We start from the raw sequence: 8,003 nt of genomic DNA on the forward strand, positions 1-8,003 counted from the left end.
TATCCTTACCCAGTCAGAGGAGGATGGGGGGAGGAAGGGGAGGTCACCTCCAAACTGGGACCAAAGCCACCTGGGGAGGGATCAGAGAGCCTCAGAGAGAAAGTGGGGAGTCAGTTCTTGAGCCTGGTTCTTCCTGCCTGTGCTTGGTTGGAGCATCCAATACCCTCCAAGCCCAAGACTCCTCCCAAAGGAGACAGGCCTGGGTCTCTCCTCACAGCTCATGGGTCTGAGGGCCTCAGACTCAAACCTTTTGCTCCAAGGAATCTCTTTGATGATATGGGTACTTGGGCTAACCTGTGGGAGGCTGGAGGGGTTGGTTCCACGCCTGCGACCCAGTAGGTCAGTCTTCTTGATGTACCTACCCATCTCCCTGTGTCCTGCGCTCACTCTTAGGCCTCTGGCCTCAACCTGGTCTGGCTAAGCCTTTTGGCTGGAAGGGAGGACAGCTCCGTTTTCATCTTACGCCATGATATCACAAATTAACAAATACCTAATGTGCCCTTTTCCCGGCCCCGCTTCTCCCTCCAAATGAGGGTGCCTCTGAGAGGGATGTTAGCCTCACATCAGACCCAGGAGAAGCAGGAAGGGATTTGGCACTGATGATGAAAATGTCTGATGAATCATTGCATATTATATATACTTCATATTCACATAAAGAAACAGCTTGCATCTTGGCAGATGTTGATCAGAGATTTTTGCACGTGCCTTTGTAAGAAGAGGGTGGTCTCCCCTGAGTAAGGGGACAGAGCAGACTCCTTTTGATGACATCAGCTCTGCCCCTGCTCTCAGATGTTGTGCCAGGGGCAGCGAGGACCAGAGACCCCAGAGCCTCCAGCTGGGTATGGTCAGAGGCCAGTCATGGACCTCTCCGGGCTTCCATATCCTTACACAGCAAATGGAAGCCCCCTTCACAGGGTAGGGGCTGGGGAGCAGAGATGGGGCCATCAGCTCTCTCTGATAAGAACTCCTCCCTTGGGTCTAGGGGCACATTCTTTGTCCTCTCCTATGGGTTCCCTCAGCTCTTTCTACTGCCCTGAGTGCGTCCCATGTCCACAGCTACCTCCTCAGGAAAGATGCCTTGGGGGTCACCTCTGCATCCAGTTGCCTGGCAATCCTCACCTGTCCATGTCCCAGCCCTAGTCTAACACTCCAGGGCTCTGGCTACGTCTCCTGCTGAGGATCCCTTCCCCGCACCTATTCCCTGGCCTTGGCTGCATGCTGGAATCACCTGGGGAGCTCCCTAAACTCCCGCTGCGTGGTTCCACCCCCAGAGGCTGTGCCGTGAACTGAGTTCCCAGGTGACGGCAGGCACTGCTCCAGGTGCCGGAGTTACAGCGGTCAGTAAGATACATTCACCGTCTTCAGAGAACTTCACAGTAGTGGGAATAGGTATTTATTTAGTGGAATAATTAATATTCCAAGAAATATTTACCAAGAGGCTACCTCTTGGAAATCCCTGTTGGAAAGATTAAAAAAAATTTTTTATTAAAGTGTAGTTGATTTACAATGTTAGTTTCAGGTGTACAGCAAATTGATTCAGTTATCCATATCCATACATATGTGTATTTTCTTTTCAGGTTCTTTTTGGAAAAGTTTATCTCCTTTATGAGCAGAGTGGAAATTTCCTTAGATATACACACTGATGGAGTTTGAAGGGAATTTAGCTAACTAACCTCTGTGACTCAACCTCCCATTTTACAGATGAGAAAACTGAGGCCAGATGACAGTTTTCTGTGCAGGAGGAGGAAGGTGGTCTCTGGAAGCCAGAAGGTTCTTGCATTATGGTGTTCCTCCCAGGTGCTCTCGAGAGCTGCTAAGCTGTTCTCAAGTCCAGTATCTGATGCCAAGTTAATAAAAGATTTAGGGAGCATTAGTAAAAGTATTTTCATCAAGTCTGGATAAATTCAAGATCAGAGTAAGCTGTGATGGATAACAGCTAAGGATTAGCAAGAAAGATAACAAATGGTTTCCAGGAGTATATTTCTTTTGAAGGCTGATGGTTATATGCATAGTCTTAAACTAAGTTGAATTGAAGTGTTATTTAAGTTCATCTGGTTTTGTGAGTTACCATATTTTTGTAAATTGAAAAATAATTAATGGACAACTAAGCAAATCTCTTTCCTAACCAAACCTGCCAAGCCTGGCTCTGTCACCTGCTGGCTGGGTGATTCTGGACGAGTCATGGAACTCCTCTGGCCTTTAGTTTCTTCATTTATAAAATTAAGCTAATAATAGTAGCTACAAAGTGAGGTTCGGCCTGTACAGTGGAGCCTGAGCCAGACGACCTGGGGTCAATTCCCAGCTCTACCACTTAAGCAGCATAATGCCTTTGGGCAAATTGCTTAATCTCTCGGTGCTCAGTATCATCTCCTGTAACATGGGGTGGTAGTATTTCCCACCTCAACAAGTTTTTGTGAGGATCAAAGAAGTGGAACTGTGTGTGCCTGGCAGCAAGCTTATGAAGGATGGCTCTGCTAGGGGTGATGTCCAGAGCTCAGAGCATCGGCCCATAAATGCAGGATAAAATTTTGAATTATGAATAAGCTTTCTGAAAATCAAAGAATGCAAATCTAACCAGTGGGTGAAGCGTGACTAGGCCAATGCCCCAGACCCAGTGGAAAGAAAAGATCTCCCTCGTTTCTCGTTAAGAGACCCAATCTCCCCCGCTGCTCCCAGGAAGAATGGAATAGGGCCTGCCCGGCAGAGGGAATGGGAGGCTGGGGCACATTTGTGCGGTCAGGGGAGGACTCTGGGGCAGGCACTAGGGGCCCACGACAGCTCAGAGGAAGCAGGCTTTGCACATCAGTCGTGACCCTGACCGTGGGGACCTGGGAAGAGCATTGGCTGGAACACCAGGGGGCTTTGGGTCTAGGGGTGAGCCACAGTGTCCCAGGGAACTTTTGGCACATCCCTGTCGTGGAGCTATATACCATGACCACAAGGGTCTTTTTGAAATTCTACTTTACTATTAGATTCTCCGGGCCATTCCCATGAGTCAGGCTTAGGGCAGGGCTGGAGGCAGAAGGAATCAAGAAAAGGAAGGTCTTGAGAGGGCCAGGAGGTCACAAGTAGGTGGATTGGATTCAGGTCTGTGGGGAGCACGGAGCAGGAGAGGAAGCATGGATGGGAGAACGGGGAGCCCTCCAGGAGCCTGTGCCAGTAAGTTAGAAGAAAGAGGAGGATGGAAGTTGAAACAGGGAGGCCACTACAAGAGGAACTCAGGCCAAATCAGGCTGTGAAGCTGGCTGATCAGCGCTCACGTCCCAAGAACACCCCTGGGTTGAAGATTCCGAATAGGGGAGAAGAGAAGTTCCAAAGAGAAGTTCAGGCCTCAAGGTCACAGTCTTTGGAGAAAATCCACTTGAGAGTTTGAATTACGGCAATGGACTTTGTGATAGCAGGGACTCAGGGATGGGGGCGTGGTGGTGCTGAGTCACTCTGGTTAAGCCCTCCTCAGAAGAATTAAGATCCCGGTGAGTAAGAGAGGGAGACAGCAGATGCTAGGAAGGACGGTGTGCGGTGGGCAGGAGAGGAGATGGTTGATGCTGGCAAGGCAGGGAGGGGCTCAGGAAGGCTCTTTCTCCACCTCCTATCCCCACCCCCTACACTGATTGATGCCACCTTCCATGATGGACCTCCCTCCTGGAACCCTGGGGCCTGGTACTTACTGCTCTGGGGTCCCGGGTCTGGCTGCTCACAGATTCTGCAGTGGACTGAGGAGGGAGACCTTAGCACTGGACAAAGTTGTTTTGGGTTTTAACTCTTACCCAGAATGGGTCATTTTCAGCAACTGCAGTAGGGGAAGCAGGAGTCAGTTGTTGCCATGGTGGCAGAAGCCAGCATCACACACAGGAGAACACATACACACACAGAGGCCCATCTAGGCCGTACATGCGGATGTGATGTGCACAGACACAGCATCCTGCTACTCCCATATGTGCACACAGACACACAGATGCATCACGAACACACTCATGCATACCCACAAACATCCCTGCACACACCTTAGGCACATTTAGGGCCCTGCTTGTTGGAGCAACTTGGGGAACACTGCCACTCAGGCACTTCCTTCTGCCCACTCTGGTGCTGGTTTTTGGAGGGGGGACCAAGATGGCCAGAGGGGGGACACCCGCGATGTTCCCGCTGTAAGCACTGACCATGCTCCCATCTCCCCGCACCTCCAGTACAGACCCCGAGGCCTGCTGCCTGGGACCCGCACACTCCCAGCCTGCTTTGGGTGCTGGTGAGCCTTCCCACACTCTGTACAGATGGGGGTGGGAGGGCAACCCCTCCCCCAGTGGCTCTGGCCTGGAAAAGGGCAGTGGTGGTGGGAGCGGACCAGAGATGGTTTGGACATCTACCCATCCCTGGGCCCCACCTGCTCCCCACACAAGCCCCTTAGGGTGGGCTGCTAGAGCCCCTGGGGATGGGCAGGAGGACCCCCATTCTGTACCTAGGCACCTCAGAGGAAAGAGGGCCCAGGGTGAGTAACCCCAATGCAGAGGGCAGGAGAGGACCCTGGGGGGAGGCTTGGAGCTGAGCGGTTGGCACCAAGCAGGGCTGGGGGAGAAGAGCTATTATGGGATAGCAGGAAGGGGCAGAGAATGGATCAGGGACTGGGGCCTCCCCACTTTCACAGGAAGGGGACATAGCGACCTGGCATTTCCTGCCATGGTTCACAAAGCATTTTTATATGTGTTCTCCCCTCCAGTCTATATGGAGCCTGTGAGGCAGCTCTTATCCAGCTCAGGCCAAGTGACTTGCCCGAAGTCACACAGAAAGTCAAGCCAGTGCTCTCTGCCCCTTCCCCACCTGCTTTGGGTTCTCCCCTGGCCCAGGGCAAAGTTCGGGGGTAGGGCAGCTTAGGGGTGTGTGTGTACACATGCGCATGCACATGCCGCTCTCCTCTGGGTCACCAGCTCAAGTTGAGGACACTCTTCTGGTTTTCCTCTCTCTAAATAGCAACTCAAGTGCCTCACAGTCCCCACGGCATCTATTCCCACTGTCCAGAGCCTCCCCTCACCCCCTCAACTCTGACCCCCCACCTCCTGCCCTGTTCAGGGTCTACAGGGGCGCTCCAAGGCAGAGTTGGCTGGTGGGAGTCTCCAGTAATGAACACTGGGTTATTGGGGTGGCTAATGGGACTCCTTCCCTCCCACTCCCAGGGTCTGCACTGGCTTTTGCGAGCTCATCTCCACTCTAGCAATGGGCTAGTACTTATTCCTGGCCCCCTGATATGGTGCCCACAGCAAGGTCCTTGGCACCTTGGTTGGGCACTGGAGGAAGAGGATAAGAGAGGTGGGTGGCATAGATATGGCTGGGCAAGATGCCACTAACGGGTGTGTGGGCAGTGGTAAGAGGACATGCTCTCCCAGCCAGATACCTGGGGCTCCAGAAGCCCTAGGGCGGACCCCCGCCTTCCCCAGGAGGACCTAAGGCCAGTTATGGGCACATCAAACAGCCAGAGACAGAGAGTAACCACCCACTACCCAGCTGGCACCTAGCGAGAGCCTGTTCAGACCTACCCCCAGGAAGGAACCACACTTGCTGTGTGTCTGGCACTGTAGTGGCCACTCTACATCTGTCCTCTCTCAAGGTGGAAGCTGCTACCACTATTGTACAGACGAGGAAATTGAGGTGCAGAGAGGTTATGTAACTGGCCTAGGACACACACACCATGTGGCCAAGCCAGGATTTCAACACAGAACCATCTAGTTCCAGAACATCCCACCCCATGGGGTTATGGCCGAGTAAAGCAAGGAGGCAGGGCAAAGTGTGAGTGTGGGGCCAGGGGTGGGGTGGGGGAAGGACGCAAGGAGGCTGCTTTGGGAGAGGTTTTGGATCTCCAGACAGGCAACCTGATGTGGTTTTGAGGTTGTGACGGGAACAAGGGGCCAGGACACTTGGTCTTCCAGAGAAGGTTTGGTTTGGTCCTGGACGGGAGGCAAAGTTACAGGTCCGGATGCCCTGTTGAGGCTGGGATTGGAGAAAGTAGGGGGGCAGCTTTTTCTTTACAAATGCGGTTTCCAAAGTGGGGAGTGACCCTAGGGATGCACCAGATGATCCTTTAGGGTGTGGTAAGAAAATATTGGAACTTATATTTATAGTTTTAAAAAAATCATTAAAATTATGGGATGTGTGAAAAAATTTTAATATACGTATTAGTTTTCAATAGCATAAATATAATAATATATAAATATAAATATATAGACGGTGATGATTCCAAACTTTTTTTTTTTTTTTTAACTGAGAGATATAGCCAATAGAAAAGGCTTCCGGAACAAGACCGGGGAGTTGCTGGGGGTGCCTGCGAGGAATGGGAGGGGTAGGTGTAGAAACAGAGATTCGGGATAGCTGTTGGCGGCCCCTGCTGGTCATTACCGGAAGTGCAACATCATTCAATACAGCCCAGGCTCTGCTGAAAATTCAGAACACCCCTTCCAAGTTTTCTTTCTTTCTGTGCCCTAAATCCCAAAGCCTTGGAATGAACACCCACCCGAGGAAAACCTTGATTTTACGGGAAGCAGAGACACTGCCTGCACCATTGTGAACTCTGGGGTGCAGGCAAGGAGGAAGATGGCTAATTACAGACCCGAGGGAGAGGATTCATTCCCTTCACTCCCACCAACTTCCCCAGCCCACCAGCAGAGGTGGCAGCCCCTGACTGCCATGGGATGTATTGTGGACCCCTCAAACCTGCTTCCTACCCCAGCTATTCTATTTCCCACCTGAAGCACTCTCGTTCCTTTGGGGCCCTGCTTACAACACTTACTGAACCTCTGTTATTCAGTTATACCACCAGAAAGTGGTTTCTTTGTGTGTCTGACACTCCCCTACCCAAACTCCACCTTCGGGATCACTAAAGCTGGCACCAAAGCTAGTGTCTGATTCAATATCACTGAAGCTGGCGCCCTATCTGAAACAGAACAGCGGCATCCTACTCTGCATCAAGAAATGTTTCTCCTCACTCTGTAACCACATGGGGCTGTTGTGAGAATCAAATAATTTATCAGTTGTAAGGTTCCGAACAGCTGTGAGGAGCTAACGTTCTATAAGGCTCTTATTAGAGAGATGCTTTCTGACTGAGTAATGGGGGGAGGCAGCTTGGAAGAATAATAAATTGGGCTCCACCTCTCAAGTGAGCCAGAATCTAGGATTCCACTTTGTCTTGAGGATTTTGAATGAAATTGAAGATTTGCTGTGAGTTGCCAAGGGGCAATAGTTGCCTGATTGAAAAGAAGTAATCAATATTTCGGAGAAGCTCAAGATCCTTCCACTTCTCAACCAAATGCAGCCAGCCAAGTGCACTGTCCAGAGGTGGACAGGTGAGAGTGGAGGGCAGCCTTCTTAATGTGAAGGGGAGTTCTTCCTGAGATGCATTAGGTGGATCATCTGGCCTGAAGGCAGAGGAGAGAACTGGAAGCATTGTGCTTCAGCAAGCCTCTTTGGTTGGAGACGGAAGCCTGCAATTCCAGTCCCTGCTATCTGGGGTCACTAACTGTCTTCTTCTCCATCAGTGAGGGCAGAGAGCACCGAAAAACATGAGGGCTTTCAGTGGAGTCTGGCCTCTCTCTGTGGCTCTTCCCTTTACCTATACTGAAACCTATGCTCTCCAGAGCTCAGGGGCGAGCTGAGTCTTCTGGGACCTGGGGACCCATCCCCTGCTTCCAGATGGATTTCCAAGTCAAACCCATTCCTGAGATTTCCAAGCAAGTTTCTAGGATGCAGTCTATTTCTGATCTTAGGAGACTTGTATATTCTTTAGAGGGCAACTGGAGCGGGTGGGGGTAGAGCAGTACTGCTACTGGCCCCAGATGCTCCAAGCCTTTAGCGAAAGGTGGTCTCCGGGCTGAGCCTCCAGTATTCCGAGGCCGTAACAGTATCCTCTTACTAAGTGCGAATCTAGGGTGGAGCTGGAGGCTGGGCGAAGGAGGGCAACTGGGTTTAAGTCTTCATTTTCTTTTTTAGATAACACTCTGAGGGAGAAGAGCGAGTTACTTCCT

Source organism: Camelus bactrianus, chromosome 16 (genome assembly GCF_048773025.1).
Source record: "Camelus bactrianus isolate YW-2024 breed Bactrian camel chromosome 16, ASM4877302v1, whole genome shotgun sequence".
Classification (NCBI taxonomy): domain Eukaryota; kingdom Metazoa; phylum Chordata; class Mammalia; order Artiodactyla; family Camelidae; genus Camelus; species Camelus bactrianus.